Genomic DNA, 26544 nt, shown 5'->3' on the forward strand with positions numbered 1-26544 from the left:
GATATAAAAAGCCAAAATTTAAGAGTTAGGAGTTAAGCTACAGCAAGCCCTCTGTATCTTACTGTTCCACTCATCCCTTCAAAACATCTACTAAAGGCCAGGCGCTAGGTCTATGCCGCTTACTTTTGGTTGGGTGTGGCTGACATCAAACCAAAATAAATATATATACACCTACATACACAAAGGATGACGGCTCAGATGAAAATTAAGCAGGGGTGACATTAGGGGCAACGCTTGGAAGATGGCAGCTACTTTTGAGTTAGTGACCTACAAAGACTTCTCTGAGATGGTGACATATAAGCTAAGATTTGCGTGTCAAGAAGGAAATAAGCATAAGAAGATAAAGGGGGAGCAGCTGTGACCATAATGCAGCGGTAAATCTTCAGATATTCAAGGACATTCAAGGGCCAGAATGTTACCAGTATAGCTATCACACCCTGAACTAAGGAAGAATGATAGGCATTGACATTAGAGAGGCTGAGGCAGGGACCAATCAAGTAGGGTGCTGAGCAGCCAAGTAATTTGGTTTATCCTAAGTGTTATGGAGAGATATGGGAGTGTTTTAAGTAGCAGAATGGCATAATCTGGGTTTCATTTTAAATGGCTTACTCTAGCTGTTCTGCAGGAAAGTGGATATAGGTGGGGAAAGGAGATGAAACCTATATTCATAAGAATTACGTGTGGATACTTATGTGTGCAGATTCACAGAAAATTATAGGCATATTGAATTTAAAACATTTAAATTTTAAAGAATGTACTCATTATAATGATAATCTTCAAATTATCACCTTGCAGAGAAGCACAAAATCAGAGTATATGCTTTAAAAATCTCCTATTCAATGAAAAGCTATTGAAAGTAAATTTGTAGATTTTTTAAAGTATTTTAGCAAACAGCATTATGAAAAGTGTATTTACAATAATGCAGAATTTAATGTGCTCCTTTAAATAACGTATGTTATGACTTTTTTGACAATAGCACTTCACATGCTTTGTGACTCATGCTTTAAAGTAATATTCCAAAATGACAACACAAATTGTAGTGAGTGAATGTGTTTTTGATGTAGACTGATTCAATAGCAGTTTCTGAATGCTAAATGGAATGTTTTATATTTAAAGGAAGTGTATTAGAGAGTAAAGCATTAATTTATTGTGAAGCTTTTATTCCTTCTTTTATTTTTGATATTTTTGAAATAGACTACCATTTTTAAATCTCTTATCACAAAAGATCATTTTCTTCTTACTCTTAGCAATTTAGAGGTGTTTATTGAACACATTTGGTGTGATACTGGTTCTACCAGGGTTATATAGTACAGATCTAAAAATGTTATTTTTAAAAACCATAGTTCTATAAATAAATAATATTTGAATAAATGAAAATTTAGAAAAGTGTCCTGAGTCTCCATTACATCTAAGCAGTTTTCAGAACAATCTTGTATCTTTGATACACTGGCACTTACTGCTATTAGAAATGAGCTAATTAGTGTGGAATAAGGATATAATAATCATGACTTCTCAATATAGACAGAAAACTAGTACATGAAGACACATTCCTAGGAGAAAACATGTATAAATCTGCTTATATTTTAATGGTATTACCATATGTAATATTAAATATTATTCCAATTCTCTTTACTATTCAGCAATTCTTATGAAAGTGCAGCTACCTTTCACATACAACATGGATGCTCCACAAAGCATAAACTCAGCCCTAGACTATCTTCCTGTTAATAGAAAATTGCTTTCATTTCACTTACTATTTTTATAGATGTTTTTGAAGAACTAAAAAGTTAAATTTTTATTTTATGCTCTTATGTATGTTAATCAAAATCATTCTCCCAATGCAGACAACAGTTATGAGTGTAGCAGATAGAGTGTTCATTATCAATAGAAGACAAATATTGTAGACCATGGAGAAATAAAGTTAAACTGCTTTCCTTTTATTTTAATAGTAAGGCCCTTGTAAAACCTTTAGAAAACTATTATTTTTTACATAAAAATTAATTTCTAATTTTTTCTAATACTATGTATTTATATCATTCCTTTAGAAAAACTTCTTATATTTCACAATGCAAAGGAGTTTGAGCAGATTTTGAAAAAATAAATAATTAGAAGTATGAGTCTATTTCTCTGCAGTATTTACTAGTGTGATCAATTGCCCACTAAGCTTGTCATTGTATAAAACAGAAAGTTAGCATATATTTTAATATTCCCAGCACCGAAATATTTAGGCTCAAATATTTTGTAAAATTTTATTTAGTTAAAGTATTTATTGAGCTATTAACATATTCAAAGCAATGTGTTGGATCTCTTGTTTTTAAAGATGAATCAAATAAAATTCCGCCTTTTAGAAGGTTATGGTCTAAAACAGAAAATAAGCACCCATAATAAAAATGTAAAAGAAGTATGTTCTTAGAAGCAGATCCAGTAAGGTGATGTTGGAGTTGAGAGATGGGATAGATTGCTTCCCGAGACATGAGGATACTTCTTGGAGTAATTGGCATTGAGTTATAATATATGGTAGACTTAAAATATATGATCATATAGAGAACGACTTTTCAGACATAATGCAAAAGCAAAAGGTGAGTAGTAGTTTTTTATTGCAGAATAAGAAATTATCACTAATTTCCAGTTTAATATAACACACATTTATTACCTTAAAATTTCTGTGGATCTGGCATCTGGGAAGGGCTTAGCTGAGTCCTCTATTTAGGGTGAACAAGATTGCAAAAAGGATTTGCCTGGAAGTGCAGTCTCATCTGAAACTCAACTGGAGAAAGATTCATTTCTGTTGGCAAAATTTAGTTCCTTGCAGTTAAAGGACAGAGAATTTCAGTGTCTTGTTGATGTTCAACTGGAGACCATCCTCAGCTCCTAGAGGCCACCCTAAGTTCCTTGTCACAATGGTCACCCAACATACAGCCTACAACATGGCAGTATAGTTCTTTAAATCCAGCCAGGAAAAAATAAACTTTAACAAGATGATCACACCATCTTCTCTACGTAATCATAAATATGTAATCACATTCCTCCTGTCTTGTTTGCTGTATCCTATTGGTTAGAAGCAAGTCACAGGTCATGGTCATACTCAGGGGAAAGTACTATTCAAGGCCATAAATGTCAGGACATGGGGATCATGGGGGGCCACCACAGAGCCTATCCACCACAGGGTGGAAGGTGAAAGTTTTGGTTTAGCTGAAGGGTGTGACACATGTACATGGGAAAATCAGGTTGGAAAAGAAGTTTGGGTTCAGGTTGTGGAAAGAATTGAATGCCTTACACTGGAGTTGAACATTATATTTTATATACAAGAGGAAACCATTGTTACATCTTTGAATAGTAGGGGAAACTTAGTGGAACTAGGCTTCAGAAAGTTTAATCTGGAAATGAGTTATAAAATGAATAAGGAAAAAATAATTGGTTTAGGAATAAAAGTTAATATATTAACTTGTTGAAAGAATGAAATAATGAATATTGTAGAAAATATGACTATAGAATTGGAATTTAAAATGAAGCTTGTTTCTTAAACTGAATTACAAAAAGAAAGGGTGATCAGCAACTCACCCATTCCTTACCAGGTCAAAATTACAGGCTTCCCTTTGTACATGCATGTAATGTAAAATGTTCTTTGGGAATGTCTCTATAAGAAGGAGAGGTGGGTCTGTGAGACACTCAGGTGTGGAAAATGAGACTTCATGATACTCATCAAGGGGAAGAAAGGTGAACCTTGTAAACATAAGATACCATCTTTAAAAGACCATATATTAAAAAAGAGTAACAGTAGTATGTCTAGAAAAATACTGGATATTAGATGTGCACTATTTTGTGTAATTAAAAAAAATTCACTCTATTGGAAGCACCATCAAATTAAAGAAAAGCTGATTTTTCATGAGCATCATATAAGGGAAGTGAAAATCAGGATAAAGAAATATGATAGATGGAAATATATAGAACTTGACAATAAAGAAACATCAGAGAGAGATAATAGTAATAATTGACATTTTTAATCTAGGCAGTTAGGAGGTTAGTAATAACCAGAAAGGTATGTTGGAAAAAGAGTAGGTTTTAGGGCTACAAGAAAAATATTGACTTATATATACTAAACTTAAATGGTTTTCAGAACTGTTGCTGAAGATGTACAATGCACACTAGAACCCACAGGCAGTCAGGAGGAGACAGGTGGATTCTTGGAATTCACTAGGTAAAGGTGACAATTGAGAGTATAAGACTGAGCAAAATTACCAAGGAAGTGAGTGTGGTTAGAGAAAAAACAAAGACTATGAGCAAATCTTTATAAAGTATCTATATCTCAAAGATGGGATGAGGAAGCAGAATTGGAAGAACTTGAGAGAGAAGAAAAAGAAAGAGTGATCCTAAAGGTAGTTAAAAACAACAAAGAGAGTAGAGTAGTAGCTCAAAGGAGAGAATCATCTAAGAGATGCAAAGTTGAATCTTTTGAGTGGTCAAGCAAATATTGCAGCAAGCCAAGTCTAAAGTAATAAGAAGGCACGGGACAAAGGCAAAGTGAAATGCATGTGACGCATATAAAGTAACTGACTTCAAAATAAATACATTTTTTAAAAACAATATCCTTATAGAAAATACATCGCTATCTTGATTTGGTCCACAGGGTGCCAGTTTGTGATCTCTAGTCTATAGTAATGTATAATCCAGAGAAGAGAAATAGAATGAAATTGAAGAAAACCATTGTTTCACAAGTAAGAGTTTCTTAATCATCTCTTTGTGAGAGATGTTTTATTAAATGGTGGAAGCAGAAACTGAAGCATAAGATTTAAGGAGAAAGTGGGTGATCAGGAAACAAAAAACCTTGTCTGAATTTATAGTAATGTAAAACTTGAAAAAAACTCTGTCATGTAGTCATAAAAACAGCCATGAGAAGGTTATGGCTGGTCACAGACAACAGGGGAATGACGAGGCTAAATACTGTGTCCCCATTGGAGACAACAAAGAGCTTCATGAGGCGAATGCAACAGTCAGAGCTGGGAGTGGGAATCAGCAGCAGTAGCCAAGGAGCAGAAGTCCAGCCAAACCTATTGGATGGTACCTTGCTGGTGTGTAGGCTACCTCAAAATCGCTATCCATTCCACCTCACCAGCTTCCCCAGAGATTTCAAATGCCACACAGATTTTCAGTGAATAATTTACCTTTGGAAGGCGATGGGAAGTTATTAAAGGGGCAGTGGCTTGATCAGCTCCTTGGGTGCTGGAGGTTTGATTTTTTATTCTTAGAAGACATGAGTCATGCACAGTTGTGGAATGGATGGGGACAGCCATGGTAAGGAGTTGTATTCCAGAAACAAGAGGGCAGCTTGGTGGAATCAGGCCCTGGAGCAGGACCATGGGGACTGGATCCCAGGCACAGGTGGAGTCGTGAGCTTTTGAGATAGAAAATGACACTTCTTTCTCTAAGTCTGTAGAAGAAGGAAAGTGAATACCTGGAGTTAGAGATACATTTGAAGTGGACTAGAGATATATCAAATAAGCTCCCACTGGAAAGTTCTGGCCTCTTTAGCATCAGCATAATGACGGGAAACACTGGGGAGAGCCATGATACAGGTGACCTGGACATGCCTGTGTTAGGTGTTCAGTTTTATCCTGATGAAAAAGGTGTGGTTTTCATGCTGCTAAAGAACAGTGGCTCATGTTTCACAGTCTGCCCAACTAACTTCATGCTCTTTTCTTGGGTTCAGTCACTCAACAAATGTTTACAGAGGTTCAATAATATGCTATATTGCATAGTTGTTTACAAAACTTCATTGTTTATTTTTCTGATTAGAAAAGGAATATTTTTTCTTTGTAAAAACGTATACAGAAGAAAAATGAATATAATATCATTTAATCAATATTTCTTGAACACGTACCATGGGTTGAACCCCATATTAGCAGTTTGACATGCAATAGAAAACAAAACTGACATCACTTTGCTGTATAAAACTTAGAATCTAGTGAAAGAAACTAAATTCTGCCCAGACTTTCCCATCACACCCTCTCCAGGTAAACACTATTTGGTTTTGTGTATATTCCGCCAAATATTTTTTATATTTAATATACTTCAAATAGTTTTCATCACATTCTATGAGTTATATTTTTTCCTTTTTACTGTGTAGCGATTAGGGTAGCTTCATGCTACATTCAGATACTAATTTTGAAGTTTTAGACAAGATGACCCAAAAAGGATGGCAAAGAAGGAGCTTAGAGCTGAAAGGGATTTCAAACGTGATCCCTCTCTTTACAATCTCTCTTTGAAATCTTCTTATTCAAAGCTGTATAATCAAATAGGTGCATTTACATGAAGTAAAACACATTAATTAATTTATTTAATACATTTTGAGTGTCTACTTTGAGCAAGATAATATTCTAAATATGGTTTACTCACCAAAGCAAATTTCCAAGAAAACCTAATTTTTCGGAAACAAACAAAACCTGTGGAAAAGAGCTAATAATAAGTACTTCTGCAAAATTTGTATGCTCCAGTTTAAAAAAAGAAAATTAGAGTTCCAAAAGGGAAAAGGAAGACAGAAAATTTCAAGCTAATCTGGAGTACGGAGAGGCAGATTTCTTGATTTTTCTGGCTGCAGTCATATACCAACATTTTAGTTTTATTCTTCTCTTGTATTGGAATAGTGGCTGTTTTAAAGATACATAAGCATTTATACTCTCTGTCAGGTATCTATGTAGGGAAAAAAGAATTTACACACCAGAGCACATGGGAAAATGCATGCATGATGATAGAGTTTTACAAATTTATTTATTTTGGATTGTTATAGCCCTTCTACCCTTTATTCTCATTCAAACTCCCATTTTTTAAAAAACATCCCATCTACAGGGAACTGCACAGAAAATGTGAAATTGGTAATTCTGCTTACTCTGCTACAGAAGAATGTAAGAAATAGCTACAGCGTATGTCACTATAATTTATGACGGGGCAGTGACAATAACTTAAAGACACAGAATAGAACCCGACTACCCACCATTAAGTAGTGGATGAGCTTGGAGTATATCATTTTGTTGATATTTCTATCTCCAACATTCTACAAATTATTGCCCCTGCAATTCCCTACATTTTTCACTTCCTAGAAATGTCATGTATAATCCAACATAAAATGGAGACCATTTGTGCACTTTTCGCTCAGTTTGTTATTATAAGAAGGATGTTTTAAGGTAAGAGCTAAAATATTCAATCCAATTCAATACAACATTTATTGAATACCCAATATTATGGCTGCACTATAATAAGGTACAGTAAATGCTACAAGTGAGGTCTTAAATACAAAAAAAAAAAAAAAAAAAAGAAAAGAAAAGAAAATGACTACCTCTTTTTGGGGAAGGGCTGGTTGGTATTGAACAATTTCTTTCCGTAGGGCTCACAAGTCTCTTGGCTCTCTAGCATCTTTATGAAGGAAACCTAAGAGTAATAAACTAAAACTAAAATAACAAAGGAAAGTATGATTTAGGAAATTTTACCCATAAGGTCCAACCTGCTGTAAAACTGTAAATATCTAAATGTTCTGTCTTGTTTGCTGCCAGTAAAGAGGCTCATTAGAGCTGGAGATGTTATCCCAAAGCGTTTTCAGATAGGATCTCGGTGGCATTTCAGTTTAATCCTCCCAATTCTTTAGGGGACCACTCTGAATTTATCTTACAAGGGGGCAGTAAGCATAGAGAAAAGATTACTTTTCTGGGCATTTCTCTAACCAGATTTTCGGTTATTCTCAGACAAAAGGAAAAATGTATCTGCCTTCAGAAGTCTGTCTACATAATATTCTCTCCTATTTGTGTTTAAAGAGTCATCTCTCAGGAACAGCAGCTCTCTATGTTACAGCAATTCCTTTATTTATTCATTTAGTTACAACCAGCGCTTACTAACTGTGCATGAGGCCTGCAGGAGAAGCCATCAAAGTATACAGGGAAATAGTATAGAGAATATTAGGAGGATGAACACATAAACTAGGAATGCTCAGCCTAGATTTGAGCCACCAAGGAAGGAAAAGCATGCTGAGACTGGAAATACAAAGAATCATGTGAAGTGTGTGTGCGTGTGTGTGTGTGTGTGTGTTTTCCCAGAAAGTTTCAAGCAAGTTGACAGAATGTTCAGTTTAAGAGACAAGTAAGATTCCTTTAGAAAATGTCTAGGAGCTTACAACCTTGTGTTATGTCACAATTTGAACATTATGTGTGGCAGGTTTTACATAAGCTTTCTGTACATGTGTCTAAAGAGTGAGTGCACAAGTTGAGAAAAAAAAATCTTTGCTACATAAACACAGGCTAACTTGCTTGATGTGGACAGAATGAGGGGAAGCTTGGATCCCTGAACATCGTTGCCTTTAGATTTCATCCAGCCTACTGAGATACTGCATAGTAGGAGTTAACAGATGGCTCTGGTTCTGACCCGGGCTTTTCCTGTGCAACTTCCTGTGTTACTATCTGTGTGATACTTAGAAAGTTAGTTCACCATTGGAGCCTCAGCCTCGTCATCTGTAAATTGGGAATAATAGTAGTACCTATCTTAAAGGGTGGTTGTAGTCAATGAATTAATACATGTAAAAAGCTTAGGACATTGCCTGATGTGTCTCCTTGTAAATGTTCTTTTTCTTTCTTTATCTTTTCTTTCTTTTTTTATTCTCACTCTGTCACCCAGGCTGGAGTGCAATGAGGCAATCTTGGCTCACTGCAACATCTGCCTCCCGGGTTCAAGCTGTTCTCCTGTCTCACCCTCTTGAGTAGCTGAGACTACAGGTGGGTGCCATCATACCTAGCTAATTTTTGTATTTTTAGTAGAGATGGGGTTTTACCATGTTGGCCAGGCTGGTCTAGACTCCTGACCTCAGGTGATCTACCCACCTTGGCCTCCCAAACTGCTGGGATTACAGGTGTGAGCCACCGCGCCCAGCCATAAATCTTAATTTTAATTATCATTCTATATTAAATTTGTTGTACAAGTGTGAAAAAGAAAATTAACCCACTGACTTTGAGGGATGTATATTCTGATTATCCCTTACAGTGTGGAAAATAAGTTGTCTTTAATGAAAAATAAAATACTTCAACAAGATCCTTCTTAGTAACACCAAACTAATGGCAACATAATGGACAGAGTTTGCTTTAACTTCCTGAGATAAATTAAATCACCACATTTTAAAATAACTAAAATGGATCTCTCTCTCTCTCTTTTAAATAATATCATGCCCTAAACCCAAAGGCCTAATTCTGCTTGAGAGCTGTTTCAAAATATGACCTATTTCTTTCAAGTTTCTGATTTTATTATTTATCCTCTTGGAGCTCCCAACTTTCAAATAAAAGTGAATGTATTTCTTTTAAATAAGAGGAGGTCTGTGCAGTGCACACATCTAGATTCTGATAGTGCCAAGAGAATTTTTTTTTCAAAGCAGCAGTTCATGTTCAGCCAGCACCAAACGGAACTTAAAGCTCAAAGGGTTTGACTAAATTTAGAAACCACGATGTTCAAGTGGTTCTAAATTTGACAAAGCAAAGCAGAAGCTAACCAAAATCGTACATAAAATGATCTTTTCTATTATGACAACGGGTTGGGCAAGATATTATTATCCTAAATTTAGGAAAATCAGACCAATAACTAAAAATGAGCTACTTAAGGCTGAAAGTAAAACAAATGTATTCCTATTCCAGAAGAAGGAATTCTAATATCTTCATGAATATTTTGAATGACTTTTCTGATGTCATGAAGTTGAAAATATCAAAATTACTAATCAAATTTAAAAGAAGAAAAGAAAACTGTTCCTATCAAGTATGTAGTCTCTATGGCAATGCTTCCAATCTGAGTTTCAATATTCTCAAGAGCAGCTCATGTTTGACAATACTTCATAAAATAAACTTGAGTTGTCTACCTGGTTTTCCATACCAAGCCTATATATTTCATACATAATATTACACAATGATATGTTAAACAAAGTTGATTTAGTCCTTTTTCTTTGTCTTATAATTTTAATTGTGTGTAACATTTCTAATTCTTAAAGCATTGTGTTTTATTCCTAGTACACACATTTGCTTCATTCTGAGGCTACCATCTAGTACCCTGATAAAAACCTGCTAAATTGTTTTTCCAGGGCAGAAATTTTAGGTTGAACCAGGAAAGGCAAGATTTAACTGCTAACATACTACAGTTATACTTTAAAAGTATGTGAAACTATTATTTTGAGAAATAGTGAAACAATTAAATGCATATGATGAAATTTTCTATTTTATTGCAAAATAAAATATAGAATATGGTATGTATTAGGTTTTTGCAATAGTGCTTTAAAAATAATAGGAGTGCAGGATTTTACTAATGTCAAAGCTATAACTGCAAGTTAACTTTGAATTAAGTTAAAGGTGAAAATTATGTATTTTCTGAGAGAAAGAAAATTGCAATTTTTAGAAACCACTTTATAGTCTAAATCAAACTTTAAGAGAACTACTCCAGTTTCACTGTGTGTTCCCTAGCCCTTCTACTGGCCTTTAGAGTAACTACCTAGCTTACGTAAGGTTCTCTATTGAAGTAAGAGCATTTTCATTTCAGAATTCCTGTGATCCAGTACACATAAACAAATATCAAGAGAAGTTAAATTTTAAAATGATGGACCTTGTCCAATTAGATTACTTCTGATCAATACACTGTCTGATTTTTATAAGATGTCAACTAAAATTCAAATTCGGATGTCAAAAAGGTTTAAATAATCCTCCCTCCGATCTCTGTTAAGTATACATTAGATGTGGGAACCAATAAAGTTTTAGACAAGGAAGATTATTCCATGTACCAGGAAAGCTGAAACCCTAACGCTTCTATTGTGTACCTGCCTTACTTCTGAAAACAATTTCTTGCAATGTTCCATGAACATTAATGCATCAGTAAATTACTTTGGATCATGAATTTGTACTGGAAACGGTACCAAAACTCTGGGTTTTCTGTTGGTTATTTATCTCTAAGTTCATCACACAGTATTTGAACAGGCACAAAGAGCCAAATTAAATCATACTGAGTAATTGCAGCTAATTGCAGGTCATTCTTTACAGTCTACAGGTGGATAAAAAACAATTTTTGGGGGGATTAAGAAAAGTATGTTGATAGTTTTCTTATCACAAACATATATTTTTATTGTAAGGACTTAGAATATGCAGATAAGCAATATAATGACAATATATCCAATGATAACTAACATTAATACAATCTGGGGGTATAATAATTTTATACATGTTTATAATTTGATCTATATTTATCCAGTGATTCAGTTAGGATACAATCAAAAGAGGAAAAACACATGGTAATTTGAACAAAGAAGTTTATGAGAATTTTTTTAACTGTAACAGAGGTTTGAAGTAATGATGGATTTGCAACCAGCAGTAAAATAATGTTAAGAAATATGGGAATACAGATATACGGACTAGCCACTATCCCTAGGGTTGAGCTAGAGATGGGCCAAGGGGCCAAGTGAGCACACCATGACCACAGGCAACTCTGCTATTGCCCAAGGGAGAGAGCAACAGGGAAGTGGCTCACTTCCATGAACTGCAGGAGCCATGTGCAACAGAAACCACAGGCTCCCAAGAGTGAGGTTGGATGAGTGTCTGAGTAAATGAATGAGTCTCATCTTACTTACCTGATATTTTCTATCAGCCTCTAATTGATGATTTTCCTTTCCTCTTATTGTTGTCTTCAAGGTCTTCTTCCCACTTTATACTTTCTCTGGGGATCTCTTTACATCCCACAGCCATTGAATCTTAAAAATAATACATGAAATAATTGAATGAAATTTCCAAGAACTTAAGAATACAGATCGCTTTTTTCCCTAACATCTAGTATCTAGCATATTGACAATATCCAATAATATTTGCTAAATAAAGAAAAACGCACACTGAAGAGTCAACATAATAAATGAATAAAAACATATTCAAAAGTATATCATTCTGAAATTGCACAATGCGTGTAAATATTTGATGCTAAAAACTTCTACAAAGATAAAGAAGATCACATATGGGAGTTACAACATTTAGACTTCTGAAAGAAAATTAATTCCAACCTAGAATTCTATGCGCCATTTAAAAAATCAGAAGACAAAGATTAAGTAAAGCAACTTACAGATAGGTTAGATCTAAAAATATGTATTTGTGATACACCCTTCTGTGGGAAGATATACATCACCAAAATAATGGAATAAATAAGACATAGGATTAATTAAAAATGATTACAACACAGGAGAGGTTGGAAAGAATTCCTGGAATAATGTTGAAGGGAAATCCTAAGACATCAGCCATTCTTCAAGTCTAGAAACCCCAAGGCTATTGAGAGCATGAAGACTAAGGAATGAATGTCTCCAGGAAACAAAAAAGGAACCAATGAATTCATGACACGTTACCTGGTGAGACTGACCATAAGCAAACATAAACAAAACAATCTCCATAGGTATTTTATTGTTTGGAATGTAGCAATTTATGAAAAAGAAGAGACGAGTATTAACTCTAGGACAAACAGAGTTATTTGGGTAAGGGTGCAAATCTTAGTAAATGACTTGGTTCAGAAGTGAACAATATAACACAACTTTTAAAAAGTTGAGGGGTGAAGACTGAAGTGGTAATTTAAATACAAATTCTGATACAATTTTATTGAGAGGCAGGAGAGAGGAGTGGAGAGAATTTGGTATCATGGTACAAAAGTGCTAATTTTAATTTTGCATAAAAATAAGTCATTGGTATCAGTGATACATATTATTTCATAATATGAAGCCTGAAGAAAGAGAAAGGAATCTTTTTCTATTTTATTTTGGTAAAAAATTTTATTTCTATTATCTCCCTCCTTTCAATAAAATTATATCAAAATTTGTGTTTAAATTACACTTCAGTGTCCCCTCTCCCTCTTTTGTCCCTGGGGGCCAGAGTCTTTATTATTATTTTGAGTTATTAATTGAATTTTTAAAAACTAACACATATTAGTTTCTGAGATTTTTTTCTTGTTGTTCTTGGCTTATTGACAGCAATGGGGTGGAGGAGGACAGAGAAGATAAAATGAGCAAAAACAAAAAAATGGTAAAGTACACAATTACTGGTTTCTAAGACTCTTTTGTCACTAAACTGAGCTATTGCAATAAGGTTCCTGCTGATTTTTCTGTCACCAATCTCTCCCTTTAATTCCATCTTTCACAGAGTTTCCAAAATTATCTCCTAATCACAGATCTGGTCATTCACTTTCTTGTTCAAAAGCCCAAAACAGTTACTGATTGATCACGTTAAACTCCTCTGTGTGACATTTAAGGCCCTATCTAGTCTAACTCCAACCTAACGAAAGTTTATTTCTTTATTAATCATTGTTATAAATCTACATCCTAGCAATAAAAGATTATTTTCTCATCTCTAAATAAGACAATCCCTTTACACTTCCATCCATTTCTCTTTTTTTAATTTCAGTAGGTTTTTGGGGAACAGGTGGTGTTTGGTTAAATGGATAAGTTCTTTAGTGGTGATTTCTGAGACTTTGGTATACCCGTCACCCGAGCAGGCGTGATCTCGGCTCACTGCAACCTCCGCCTCCCGGGTTCAAGCGATTCTCCTGCCTTAGCCTCCTAAATAGAGTAGCTGGGATTATAGGTGCCCGCCACCACGCCCGGCTAATTTTTGTATTTTTTAGTAGAGACAGGGTTTCACCATCTTGGCCAGGCTGGTCTCGAACTCCTGACCTCATGATCCACCCGCCTTGGCCTCCCAACGTGCTAGCATTACAGGCGTGAGCCACCACACCCAGCCTCCAATGTGTAGTCTTTTATCCCTCAACCCCCTCCCACCCTTTCCCCCAAGTCCCCAAAGTCTATTTCTTGGCCCAGAGTTCCTATCATTTGCTCTTCCCTCTTTGACCTAACTTATTTCCTATTTTTTTCATACACAAAACGCTAAAGGCCCAGGAAAACTTCTCCAATCACCTGCATTGACATATCATTTTTCCTCCTGTGTTGCCACTGTGCACTGTGTTTTTATTATAACACTAGCAACATTTTGTTTTGGGTCACAGTATGTACCTTACACCTATCTGGTCCACAAAACAAAATTCCCTTTTTCCTTGAGAGGAGAATCTATGTCTTACTCAGAGGCATACTTCTGTGAATGTTTATCACAATGCATACAAAGAGTAAGTATGCAAGAATTACTTGTTGAATTTTAAACAAAATATTTTAAAATTGCATAAATATGTATGCCTATTTACTGTTAATATTCATAATGAGTCTATCAAAGATAGTGACCAAAATGTTCTAACTATAAAATGTTTTCATGCTTTGCCATTTATAAGGAGAAATTCAAGACTCAGCAACCAATTGTTTTAAGGCTTCCAATGACTCATAAAATTATTCCAAAAGTTCTAGAAAACTTATGTTTAAAATTATTTATTCAAAAATTATTAGCAAAGCCCTAACTAGTATTTCCCAAATATGTTGAAATTAAATACAATATGAAAATCCAAGGTCTCATAGGTGTTATTAATAGCGGCATTTTTATTAGCAAGATACTCTATTCAATTCTATGGAGAATACAAAACTGAGAAAGTCTTAATAATTGTAAGCTAGAGACCTGTAGATTTTAATGCAACTTTTTTTTACCTTAATGCTCATTCTTTATTTATTTTCTTTTTAGTTCTTTTAAAATTTCTACATAGTTCAGGAGAGATAGCAATCTACAAATAAGGACATTTTGCTAGGTACTCCCCCTTCCACCCATCCTCTTTGTCCTCTAATAATTTATGAGTTGGTCAAATACATCAACTTTCAGATTTGATCATGAATACTTTCTTGGAATAGTCCAATTAGCCTTGTTCTGCTAAATATGTCAATAAGAGGAAACTGAGTGTATTTTACAGTATGTTTTTCAAGCATCTCTCCACTGCAGCTGTGTCAAGTATACTCACAGCAGATGTGAACAATGCATGCAATGCTGTTTCCTAAAGCTCTATCTGCAAATCAAAAATACTTATTATTAGAGACATAACAATTTTTACTCCACTTATTTTAATATATTTTATAAACTTAATTAAGCAACAACAATTGTGACAGGTCAATGTTGAAAGAAGAAATTAAGTGTGCAATGAGTGTTGCCTTTAAAACTTAGAAGCTTCCAGATTATATGTAACTCAACATTTCTTGAATGATTTTTACCACCCTGGTAAGTATGAATAAATTGAGGCAACACTTTCATAAATGCCAGGTTGTAAAACTATTTGAGATTTAAAAATATTTGAATTCCAGAAATTAAAAAGTGAGTAACAAATACTAGCAATATAAATTATTTATCAATAGTCATTTTAAATGTCTCTGCAATCATTTTCCTATTTTATAAACATCTATACTGCATACCATCTGCTGATGCTTATTTTAATTCATAAAAAGACTATGTTTAAATGAAAATGTAAGTGACAGAATCAGAACAAAAGGGAAAGGGCAGGAGAATAAACTGAATAAATTCCAAATATGACTTCTAAAGGCAGACAATATAAAAGCTGTAATCTTAGTTTAAGCCTTACACTCCTTAAACACAGTAATTACAAGACATCTGCTGGGAACACAGCTTTGCTATTGGATAACCTTAATTGCCCTGTAATATTTCCTGACACTCCCCAAAATATGCCCCATTGCTAATAATTCATTCACATTTCAGCACCATTATTAGCTACTAATTCAAACAATCAAGACAAAGACAATAAATGGATGACCTTGAACAATTACCCACTCAGTGAACAGAACTTATTTTGTGCTTTTCAAAGACGTAACTGCTTTCCTGCGACTGTGAATAGCACTCCAAAATCAGGCAAATGCAGACAAGAGAAAAAAATCGTGGCATAAATGTAATGTTCCTTCTGATATTCTTAGAGGACTAGTGTTAAAACTTATCCACATATTATGCTTTCTCTAAGAAAAATAAAAGGAAGTATGAAGTTCAAGCAAGAAACAAATTCTCTTTGTAATAGAGATAATTTAGTCATGAATAGTCAAGTATACATTCAGTTATTTCTTTTTTGTTTCAACCTGTGAGAACATTTAAGAATCACATAAATTCAGAGCCAGGAAAAACATTCACTACTCACAGCAAAATGGTGGGAGTTTAATGGACAGCTCCTCAGGGGGCTCCTCTTGCAAAATATTTTAAACACAGTCTGCCAAGTTAACACTCCCTCCCCCTCACCTCCTCCTTGTTTCTCAAGAAATTTGAATTTTTAAAGAAATGTTGTACTCTTGGCCTTTTCTAATATGGAATGCATTAAGAGAAAACCCATAAATAAATGCTTACATATGCTTGTGAGAAATAAAGCAGACACCTCAAATTGATCTATTTGCCAACAAAGGGGAGGGGGAGCAGGCACAACTGAAAACTAAGGCCAACGAAGTAACAAAGATATGGGTGAACCTATGTTATCACTATGTTTCTTGGATGTACTGTGGGGCGTATTCTGGTTTGGTGTGATCCAGTTATAAATGCAAGAAGAAACGATGTAGAAAAATGGGTTAAGCAGAGGCATTCCAGTAGGGAAAGAGTTTTAGCATTTTTTTTACGGTCTGAAAAATCCCAGCAAAAATATTGAGTTTTTAAATATACAATCAAACAAAGAAAAAGCAGGTTTTGAATTCTCTTGACAACATGTGATCCTATAAAACAATTGTCATAACATTACAGAAATGTGTAATATATAGATCTTAAACAGCTTTTGTATATGAAATCCTCTAATTCCTTCTCTGCCTGTTCCTCCTCCTCTTTTTCTTTGTCCTTCTCTTTTAAAATTTTACTCTTATGGATTTCATTACACTTAAAATTCATAATATTATAATTCTTCCCAGTGTTTAGAGAAAAAGTCTTGGAAGACAATTATTTCTAATTGTGTCATATTCCCCCTCCACCCCAGTGAATATTTGCCAAGGCATTTGAAAAGTTCTATCATAATTTTTCACATAGAAAAAAAAACAAAAATATTACTTATGTAAGCATTTTTATATACGTTCAGTTCAAAATTTTTATTTTAATTATTTCAGCCTAATAAAAATAAAATAGAATTTATCCATACAAACCTTACACATTCATTTGTTTGTTTTGGAAATTTCTGTGTTCAAGAATTTTTTTATACAACATTAGAGACATTTATGTTAGACCACATATTATATAATATAGGAAAAATTATTTGATTGTATAAAAGCAAAAAGAAACTCTACCAAAATGATAAAGAAACAGGTTAGAAAGCTGAGGGTGAGAGGTTGAGGAAGAACCTGAAACATTTATTCCTCAACAATTGATCAGAGGTGTACAAAATACACAATAAAAAATCAACCTTAAGAAAGCCAAAGATGATAACATATCACTGGGAGATTCACCTAAGTCCAGAGGTGGTTCTAGGATCACTAATTATGCAAAGCAGAGAGTGGGAAAATAATGATCAATTATCTACATGTTGGGCTATGTACTAGAGGCTTTTCATAAAATAGGTTTCCATTTGAAGACATTATAATGTAGTTAGAATGACAAAATTAATACCCAATATAACCCAAGTTTCCTTTATAAGCCTCAAAGTAGCTATTAATAGGGTCACTGTCGAATGTGTGCACGTATGTGCATTTACAAAAAGGATTTCAGCTTGCTTCCCTCAAGGTTTCAACTTACTATTTCTAGAAAACCCAGAGGAGAGTCTTTTGTGTACTTCACACTAATGTATTTTCATTCCTTCCCTTCTTCCTCCACATTTCCCTTTTGGTACTTAAAGTCCCTGGAAGGTGCAGTCTTCCTATGATCAACAGCCTCTGTCTCAGTAAGAAGAGCCAATGTCCACACCAATGGCATGATTACCCTCTGCCCAGCCTTGAGATTCCCGAGTTTCTGGGCTTCCTATTGCCCTCTCTGTTTTAAAGCAATGAGGAAATTCTTCTGTCCTCTAAGTCATGCTACATGTTGCCCCACATAAAACTGAGTGAGCCCTGTGTTTTCACAGGCTGCCTCCTGGAACTGGTGTTTTCCTTTAGGATGTAGACATGAGTTCATTCCGCCGCTCAGAAAATAGACCACAAGCTATTTTCTCCATGTTTCTTTCTAGCCTGGTGGCTCCATGCAAACATTTTCACTTCATGGAAATGTCCTCATGTAAATAGTATTGCATGCTTATCATTTTGAGGTTCTTTACCTATGGTCTCTCCTTTGATCCACAAAAAAAGGTGATGATGTAGTTGCTCCCATTATCCCCATTTTGCAGATGGTAAACTATAGTTTATCAAAGTCGAATGACTTGGCCAAAAGCACCATATTCTAGCCCTAGAATTGTCTGGATTCCTAAAATGGGCACAATTTGAGGTACATTGGAATGTCTGCTACACATTTGAAATTGTGAGAAGTAATGTAAAAGATTGTGCTGATGACACGCAGCCACATGAGAAGGTGTCGATGCAAGGAAAAGGCAGCTCTAGAAAAGGCTCGTGAGTCCTGAATTTATTAAATCCTTGCTACTTGTTTTCCTTGGAATTACTAACAACTTTTCAGCATGCCTCAGGTCAAATGAACACCTCCATGCTGCTGAGTAGAATCTTTGAGGCTCCTATTGTAATCCCTTCACTAAAGAAGAAAATTTGGGCATCATTAACCTAATCTAAGAATTAGATTAGTGTAACTTGCTCATGGCCATATAGATGTTAAGTGGCAAAGCTGAGTTTCAAACCCAGGCAGTGGGGCTTTCCCAAAAGAAGTGCCCATGCAGCTAACCTCATGACACTGCACAACAATTTATTAAGAAAAAAGACATAAGCTTAATTTACTGTGTGTCATGTATAATTTTTCAATGTGTTATTTCCCAAAAGAGTAACATCCTAAAATCTCTACAATAAGCTTCAGATTATTTCCAAAGAAGGGCCATGGTCAGAATAATTGAGTAGAAAAACTTCTTTGATTCTTCTGTAAGAAATCATGTTAGGAATATTAAATGCTTAGCATACAAATATTATTTAAACAAATGCATATCTAAAATTGACCTTTAAATGGATATTAATAGTTTTCTCAAGCACTTCTTTTGGGAAAACCTCGCTGCCTGGGTTTGAAGCTCAGCTCTGCCACTTAACAACTAGACGGATATGAGCAAGTTACTTAACACTTCCTCCTCTGTAAAATGGGTTATATAATGTGACCTTCGTCATATACTTGGTAGGAAACTTAAACAAGTTCACATGTGTTAAGTATTTAGAGCAATATCTAGGCCATGACAAAGTCTCTTTAAGTTGATTATTTTTTTAATTAATGTATGAAAAATGACCTGGAGCTGCTCATTTGAATCAGACCACCCGGTGTCCCTGATTTTTCTGGAGTCTAATCCAGCCCTGCCCTCAATAAGTATCTAGAGTGAAACTTCTGGCATAATGTATAGAGAATAAGCAGTAGGAATGAATTTCAGACCACAACCGTAATTTATTTATAGCTTTGGAACTCACTAAATCTCATACCTTACCTTACTCACATATTCTTGATATTTGATTTCCATTTAATTTTGGCAAAATGCGCATTTCCCCATACAAAGAAAAAGGTCCAGCATAGATAACTGGCTATCAAATATCCAACTCTTGCTAAATAGCATTTTGATCAGAGGAAAGTATATTAATCAGACTCATTGTGATTAAATCTCTTTAAAATTGTGCGTGCACACAAACACACACACACACACGCACATGGGGAAAAGTGAACAAGGGCTTTGTAGAAATCCATTTCAGCAAAATCCTAAATATCATTCCACAAGCTCATGGAATGTCTTGGACTTGCTTAAAATGGATGCATTGTTGAACTACACAATTCTTTCCCACTTTAGAGACACTAGAATACATTTATATATAAATTGCTTTTTCTATAATTTTATTAAAAGAAGAAACCCTAGGTGAGTTTCTTTTTATATTTGTATAACAAAAATATTAGTATCCACTTAAAGGTCAATTTAGATAAGCATTTGTCTACTTTAAATATTTGTATGCCAAGCATTTAATATTCCCAACATAATTTCTTATAGAAGAATCAAAGAAGTTTCTCTACTAATTTATCCTGACCATGGCCCTTGTTTGGAAATAATCTGAAGCTTACTGTATAGATTTTAAGATGTTACTATTTTGAGAAATAACACATTGGAAAATTATATGCCACAGTCCATGAGGCTTATTTTTTTTCTTAAACAAATTTTGTGCCATGTTATGAAGTTAGCTTCATGGGTATAAAAATAAGGGGCATCTCTCTTCTAGGACAACTAAAATCTCTGGAAAGATACTCAATTGTCTTTTGTAATTTGTTTTCTTCTTCATCATCTTTATTTTTTTAAATAACTATTTGTTTAAAGTGACATTGTGTAGATTAAATAATTTTTTGCTTACTTGCAATTTTGACATTTCCTTTTCAGAAAACCCCAAAGTTTTCAGCTAAAGTTTAGTTCTAGTTTTAACTGCATACTTTTGTTTTTCTCATATTTCATTTCAGATACTGAGCCAACTTCAAATTAGATTCATGCTTTCTGTGCTTTTTTGAAAAAAAATTCTACAATTTCTATACAGATATGGATTATATATGTTCAGAAAGATTTAGTGAGACTAAAAAGATGTGCTGTACAATAAGATCCTCATAATTTATCCTACAAAATTCTCTTTAAATTGTTGCCATTTTTAAAAAGTAAAGTAAAAATAAAATGCATCAAGCCTAGCATGAGGATAAGTGCATTTATTTAAATAACAAGGACTCTAAAGAAAACATGACTTCAAGCAAAATTACCATTTCGGATGACAGATCTCATTATTGCTGCATATTCAACATGTTTGACCAACTTTCAGTTGTGCAAAATGCAAAGAAAGGCTTGTGCAATCACTGTATGAAATACTTATTTAGGAAATGAAAGCCCAGTTCCATTTATTAATTACATTTTTTAAGAAAATCATTTGGAAACATCCAAATGTTATTATTTTATCCAACAATTAGTGTTGTTCTTTGGTCTCACATCTTAAACTCTGCCTACATGAAATACAGAATGCTTTGGATACTATAGTCTCACAAGGCTCATTCTCAAAGTATGCTCTGCATGGATCTTAGAGACACCAGATTTCTGTTTCTCACTTTGGAATCTAATGTTGCCAGATATCAAATGAGTAAGCTCAGGCAATACCACACATAGGAGCTTTTCAATACTCCAGAAAACTGTAGAACGATCAAATGGGTCAATTGGAGAAACAACTAATAGAAGGAAGGCTGTGAAGTCAAAAAGGCAAGATCTAGGTTCCAATTCCAGCCCTACTACTTATTGCCCTTAACCATGTTACAGAGTATTAAGAATTACTGTCCTTTTAGGTCTGTGTACTAGAGTGATACTTTTTTAAAAAAGCTGAACAGAGTAAATCTATAATGTCTACGTGTGAGAAGGTAAGGCCAAGTGAGGCCACCTGGGTCTGATGACAGGGCTTAGGAGCACTCTGGTCTGGATGCCATGCAGAAGATGAGAAGTGAATGCACTGATCCTAACCAAATGACAGAGTTCAGAGAATGAGGTAAATGGCAGCTAATGAGAATGTAGCAAAAGCTTGTCTTGAAATAGAAACCCATCAAGTTTGACAAAGTCTACAAAGAAGACAGATGGATATAAACGTCTTTGCGAAGAAAGCATCTAAAAGATAGCAATAATTAGTTCTAGTTTCTAAAATAATGGAAGAATTCTCACCTAATTAAATTAAATGTTGGCAGGGATAAATCTTATAAGCTATCATTGATGCATACATTTAAAAGTGGATTATAGAATAAATTTTTTTCCTGTGCATTAGGGCAAGTCATGCTCACTTCAGAGTGCCAAAATTTGCAAATAAACATATATAATATATAGATATATTACATATGTGTACATACATATTGTAATATATACATATATTTTATATGTGTACGTATATAATACATATATATGTATACACATATTATATAAGTGATATATAATATGTAAGATATATGTTTATTTGAAAATATATATATAATGTGTGTGCGTGTGTTTTTATTTTATTTTTCTAAAGTTACTATTGTTTTAGTGTTGCACATATTTGTGTCTCTGTTTACTGTAATACATGACTATTCAGTAGATACTGTATGCTGGGCACTGGGTTAAATATTAGGAATGCCAAAACGTGTCTGCTCTTGAGGAGCTCTCAAAATGTTTACCAGAGATATCGTAAACACACGTAAACTTACACTATCATGTACTAGGTATTCTAATAGATTTATGTACAAAGTACTATGGGAACACAAATGAGGAAATAATTCTGATTGGGAAAGGGGGGGGGCCATTTTTAAAGATACACAGAGAAGATCTGTGATTGGGGCCTTGAGGAATAGAGAATATTTTATGCATTCTAGAATTTAAAAAATACTATTAAAAAGACTTGAGCAATTACTTATTTCAGTTGCTCAATTTTAAACATGAATAAAATGAGACTTGGAGCTGTTAAGTAAGGTGTTGAAAGGCACCAAAAATAAAAGGCAAAGAGAAATAAAGTACAAGGATTTCCTTGGTTTTCAGGTCACCGGACTTTCTATTTCACACAGGGACTCTATCCCTGTTCAGTGGCCCTGCCTTCACAAATCCTACTCCTACGTCCAGTTGAGGCCAGTTAATATAATTACAAATCAAGCCAATTCATATAGATCCATTACTGAATGGGAAAACACTTAAACTCAAATCTCTATATAAAGAAGACAATGATTCAAACAACCTAGAAGTAATATTTTTAGTTGTTGTTTCAAGATGTTCCCATTTACTTACTTCACTTACTAGGAAGTATGATGTTTATCTATATACTATTTACTTTGGCATAAAAGAAGTATAATACGATTTCTTTTTTATTAGAATGCCAGAAATCCTTAAATGACAAGTGTTATTTATTATTTAGAATATCCCTTGAAACCCATAACCATCTGAAAACTACTTGCTAGGATCTGGCAACTTTGAATTGGGCCTTTTGCCATTTTGACAGATGGTCAGAAATATAAGAAGCCAAAATACCATATATGTGCACTGATTGTGAAAGTTTTGGGTGTGATTCTCAGCTTAATCACCCACATGGCTTTCAATGCTGATTTACATGACCATGATTAAAAAGAAGAGCACGGAAACACACACATACACACACACACACACACACACACACAGAGCTCTTCATTTGGTAGCTAGATATAGATGCTCAAGTTCTTCTGCTGCCTTGTAGTTCTTTTGATAGATAGTCCATGTTCATTTCCAAAGCTACAGAAAAGTGCATTTTGAGTATTTGTAGCCTTCTGTATATTTCAAGCATATGCTTTTATTTGGATGTACCTTAATCCCAGAGCAGCCAGACAACAAATTTGTCACTCAAGTATGGAATGTAGCCATATTATGCTCTCAGATGATATGAGCAGAACATTTATATGATTTAGATTTAATATTTTTCTTATAAGAAATATATTTTATTGCAGGTTTGAATATTGGTTACATGGTTACTCCAATTTGTACTTAAGGTTTTAATAGAATAACAAATAGCTCTTTATGTTATTTTGGTCACTTGGAATAACTAAATTAGTTTGGCCATATGGTGACCAAATGGCAATTATTAACTGCTCATTGATTAGCTATTACAATAATGCAAATATAACCATATTTGGGTCAATTTAGTTAAGTTACAGAAAATCTACCTCTGAATTATACCACCTATATAATCTTTTTTTAAGAAGCCAGTGATTGAACTCAATTAATTATCACTTTCAATATAACTAAGACGAATACAGTTATTCTGTTAACTAAATGCTGATATGGTTATTAGGTGTCAGTAGAAACCTTTTACTGCATGTTGACTATATATTGCATATTAATATAATTTTAATACATGCTAAAATGTATGCAGGATTTATATCATGAAAATTGTCAAATTCTACAAATTCTTTTGATTTCCATTAAGTGTGGTCTTCATTTTTTTTCTTCCAATCATTAAATTTAAAAAGGCTTAACATTTCAACAATTATTCTGACATAAAGCAAAACAAAAATACCTATTTTTGCCTTTAATTTTAGCACACTGATTATGATTCAGTGTTAATGTTAATATTTGAAATATTAAAGGATCAGATGACAAATAAAATATAGTATCTTATTTTCTTATTGTTTATTTTTATTAAATGAGAAATTATATACTTTTATGGGACATAGTACTGTGGAATCTTATGGGATAATATGTGTTACACATTTAAATAAATGAAAAGAATCAATACTTCCTGTAAAATTACTGCACACCAAATACGATAATCATACTAACTGATCTTTCCCTTTCGGGAAATGAAATAGGAAAGATGATTGGCATGGCTATGTCCTTGTCTTCATCCAAATGCCAGGAGTATAATAATCACTCGACTCCTCCATTCTTTCCCAGTTTGAAAAATCGTATGTGGGGGAAGATCTGGCACATCATGTGAAAAATAAACTTTATACTTACTACTCTTTCTTCCCACCCACTTGCCCTTCAAAATGAGACATTACTTGATTGGTTATTTGAGGATAGCGGTAATTCAAATGCAAATAGAGATCCTCTTTTGCACTTGAACTCACAATGAGGCACCTCAGAGCTCTTAATAAATAGGCCACAATGTAAGTTCTTTAGAACTAAACAAAGAAAAGCATAGACAATCTAGATTTTCATACATGAATCAAATTTTTACAAGTATATAAAAATTAAATCTCCTACTAGTTGAGTGGGATGTAGAATTAGAGAAAGGAAGTTTAATTTTTTCAGTCTTTTCACCTTTGGCTCAGTAATGGCTAAACTGGAAGGAAAATTGGAAGGGAGCAATTCTTAAATTTGTTTTTCTAGTAGACTTTTTTTTCTTAACCTAATCCCTACATATACTGTGTATAATAACACAACACATCATATCAAAAGAGTTTCAAAGATTAACTGGGTTATTTTGGGAGGAAGTAAGTGCTTTACCACAAGAGAGATATATACATAAGAAATGTTTATAACATTAACCTCTATATTAATGTTAATTATATGTAATGTTAATTTATAAGTATATATTCTTCATAGTTTTGTAATTCTGCTTTGGCATATAATAGCATAAAGCATGTAGAAGTATTGATGAAGTTTTAAATCTGATCAAGAAAACGTAGATGATTTTTCCTAATAAATGTTGGGGCAGAGTTAATGATATATCCTTGTGGGAAAGTTAATACATTTAAATAAAATCATAGAAACACAGAAGGTACTATCGTAGTAGATTATTATAATACTGTACATTATGTTATGGTAGTTTTCAAGCAGATAAACATCATCTAGTTTCTTTACAGACCAAGAGAAAGTGAAAACCTTAGATACTGAACGTAACAGAAGAGAGGAAATTGTTAATATGAAAATCTTCTATTTATTTCCAGATGATCCCTTGTGTGCTAAAACTCATTCTGTATCTTACAGAGAAAAAGAATAAAGATCAGGATTTTCAAGGGCCATGGCTTATAACAGCCCAATACAGCTATAAAACCTACATACAGAGTTAGGATCTATGGGATGTTACATCAGAGTAAAAGAAGAAAATGTATTCAATATTGTTTTTTAGAAAGTCATTCTATTGTAATTTATGATTCTCACATCCATTAGTATTACAGAAATGTCACTCTCAATAATTTTATGTTTTAATCACAAAAATCTTAAGCTTAGAATAAGATTTTTTTTCTAACTCATGAATTGTTTTTTCTCTATTTCCCCATGCTAGAGAAAACCTTAGATTGCTAATGTTAATACATGAGACAGGATTGATATTACTATGAATTCCTAAAATAGCTGATCTTTGATTTAAAATACTTATGGTGTTTCTATAATTCAGTCCTAAGAGGAAAAAAATACACACACACACACACACACACACACACACACACACACACACACTCTCTCTCTCTCTCTCACACTCTCTCTCTCTCTCTCTCTCTCTCACACTCTCTCTCTCTCGAGTTTTACCAATTCTTCTACTTGAATATAAGTAGAAAGGCAACTGGAAGGGGACTGCAAAATACTAAAAGCAAAACCATGCCCTGTTCTCTGATGTCATCCCATGCATCTTCATTCCTTGGCTACTCACGTTTTATACCTGAGCCAGGCACATCTTCCTTTGCTGTCTCAATAAAGAACAAGAAGAGGTAACAAGTTTTAAAATAATGAATAAATCTAAGACTTTTAACAAAAAAAATACTAGTATATTAATTAATATCCTATTGCGTTTCCCTGAAGTCAAGAGTGAGTCATTTTTCCTGTGGTGTTAGGTCTTATCTGATAATCAAAGTGATGCAATGTGTGGGCCATTTCACTGAAGATTCATTCAGCATGTTCTTGCTTATAACCCCCTGTATCAGCGTATAATCTTGTGTCAGGTCATAGAGTTCCCACATTGTACTATAGTATTTTCAATTTTCTATTGATTGGCTAGGGCTTACTATTACACATGAGGATTGTTAGTCTTCTGGTAATTGACATTTCACTGGGGCTGGCTGAGCTCACATAAAT

At 34.0% G+C, this 26544-nt stretch overlaps 2 long non-coding RNA genes across 2 annotated transcripts in view; one reads left to right on the forward strand and one right to left on the reverse strand.

The window, feature by feature from the left end:
• The window catches only part of LOC116457846 (uncharacterized), a 58527-nt gene extending 55541 nt beyond the window's left edge, over positions 1-2986 (reverse strand). The window contains exon 1 of the long non-coding RNA XR_004245119.1: positions 2654-2986. This is a non-coding gene — a long non-coding RNA (uncharacterized LOC116457846). The remainder of the gene's footprint in view (positions 1-2653) is intronic.
• LOC116457847 (uncharacterized) lies at positions 193-25874 on the forward strand. The gene is made up of 3 exons (XR_004245120.1): positions 193-374; positions 10549-10723; positions 25462-25874. It is a non-coding gene; the product is annotated as an uncharacterized LOC116457847 (long non-coding RNA).
• The last annotated feature ends 670 nt before the right edge of the window (positions 25875-26544 follow it).

This window comes from Hylobates moloch, unplaced genomic scaffold (genome assembly GCF_009828535.3).
Source record: "Hylobates moloch isolate HMO894 unplaced genomic scaffold, HMol_V3 SCAFFOLD_18, whole genome shotgun sequence".
NCBI classification, from domain to species: Eukaryota; Metazoa; Chordata; class Mammalia; order Primates; family Hylobatidae; genus Hylobates; species Hylobates moloch.